The sequence below is a fragment of the Rana temporaria genome, chromosome 3 (assembly GCF_905171775.1).
Source record: "Rana temporaria chromosome 3, aRanTem1.1, whole genome shotgun sequence".
Classification (NCBI taxonomy): Eukaryota; Metazoa; Chordata; class Amphibia; order Anura; family Ranidae; genus Rana; species Rana temporaria.
In genome coordinates, this window is record NC_053491.1 from 225,644,101 (window position 1) to 225,646,268 (window position 2,168).

At 46.5% G+C, this 2,168-nt stretch overlaps 1 pseudogene; it reads right to left on the bottom strand.

Annotated features, from left to right (window-relative positions):
• Window positions 1–1,608: 1,608 nt before the first annotated feature.
• On the bottom strand, window positions 1,609–1,700 carry LOC120933976 (annotated as a pseudogene).
• Window positions 1,701–2,168: the final 468 nt, after the last annotated feature.

Below are 2,168 nucleotides of genomic sequence, written 5' to 3' on the forward strand. Positions count from 1 at the left end.
ATTGTAGAAAAGTGATATTTTTCAGTGTTGTCACATGAAGAGATAGAATAAAATATTTACAAATATGTGAGGAGTGTACTCACTTTTGTGAGATACTGTGTATATGTGTATATATATATATATATATATATATATATATATATATATATATATATATATATATATATATATATATATAGTCATACATTATAATTAATAAGCTAGTAGAGCAGAAAGAAGAAGGCTGGGTTGCCTTTAAAAAAGAAAAGAAAAAGACTTGTCACTGTTCAGTTGAGTCTGTAGATGAAGTTTAAAGGACCTGTCAGCACATACTACACTTTAGGAATTTGTAGCTTTTATTAACTTCCTCACTGTCATCCGATTCTGTTAGCAGAGATATACAGTACATGAAGAAAACATAGTTCCCACATCTACATTACTTCCTGCAGGAACAAAGAGCTCACATCCAGACACCCTTCTTAGACAATGCCTTGTCTTTCTCACTAATATACCAAATTAATTGTCACTTTTTAAAGCTAAATATACAGTTTTTTTTTTTTCTCTGTTGAAAAGCCTGTGGCGTGCAAAACACAACCCAAAAACTCCACCCTGTGCAGGAAAAAATGTGCACACACATAAAGAGTGAAACACAAGAAACTGCGACGGGTGCCATCGTCAAGTGGTCCTCCGAAAAGGACCCAGCTCTGATCCCCCAGGGCGTTAGGCTCCTGACAGGGAAAAGAGTAACTGTGGCCCATACAGCCGAAGCCATATGGACCCATCTTGGTCCAAGCAGCCGAAGCCACAAGGACCCAACATCCTCGGAGGGACTGCCGAAACAGAACCCTCCTCGGTGAGGCTCCCCCGAAGGGAGACCCCATGACAGCCGGCAAACTAAGCCAGAAAGCCATGTCCACCAACTCCCAAGACTTTCAGAGGCAGGCCCGAGGACCAGCACCCTACTCGCCACACTAAAAGTGCAAGCACCAAGCAGAAAAAGTGACAAAACGAGACAAACAGGTGGTAAAATAAAAAAGAAAGTGGGGGAAAAGGAAGGTGGGAAGGTGAGTGGAAAGTGGCCACCGTGCAATACGATGGCCGGCCCTCCGGCCAGGAACAAAAATTCCTCTGGTCCTAGCCAAAAGGCTCGGCCCTAGAGGCAGGTGTCAAAAAGGTGTATGTGGAGATCAGTGACCTAAGGTGCCACACGATGAGTGCCCCTCAACACTTGTGCAATGTATGGCACCCCTGGACTGCCACTCCAGGGGCACTATCTCCACAGGCTTTTCAACGGTCCCTAGCCCCCCGTCTGGACCGGCAGCACCCTTCCCAGCCAGGAAGGTAGGAAAAGAGGTCGGGGAGAGCCCACCTAAGCAGGCTACTACCCACAACCCCTATCTCTCCCACCTAATCACATTCTGGAAATACTACCCGCTCCTCCCGGGAAAAAAGAGGAGCAAGGGTTCTCTCCAGAACAACTGACTGGGGTAGATACCACCAAATCCAGGCCAAAGGCCAGGGACCCGGCCTCCTGGCTTCGATCTCATGCCTCTCTGTCCCGATCAGAAGGCTTTCACCTCCACGCCAACAGGCTTAGCGTCCGCCGACTGCCATCCCGTTCTCCCTCTCACAGGGTACTGGGGACAGTCAGATTAGCACCACCTATTGGCAACTGATAAGAACAGATACTACACTTGATCTTAGCCAAAAGGCAGAGAAATATACTGTTAGTTAGAGGAAAAATATAATGCTCTTTTCTTGAGCTATTTTTATTTTACTCCTGGATATGTACATGTTCCTGCAATCAGGAGACACTTGTGGTGTTGCTGCAGGGGGAGCTGTTTTCCCTAGTGTTGTGTGGTGCTGACTTGTTACCTTTTTATTCAGAGACAAGGCAGAGCAAAGCATCTTGGGATATGTAGTGTGTATGGATGGGATTCGCCCTCTGGCTGAATCATGTGGAACTACAACTACCAACTGGCTGATGGGAAAGAACAGACCACTGGGAGAGACTATAAGAGGGATGAATGGAGGTCTAGTGTGCTCTCTTGGGACCTGGCATGGATCTTTATGCAGGGGTTTCGTGATAGTGTAAGCTGCAGTTGAGTCGCGGCCTGCATTGTCCCCATCCACAACACACAGCTTGGCTGGGAACAGGATGCTGTACTTGATGCCTTTGGCCATCATGG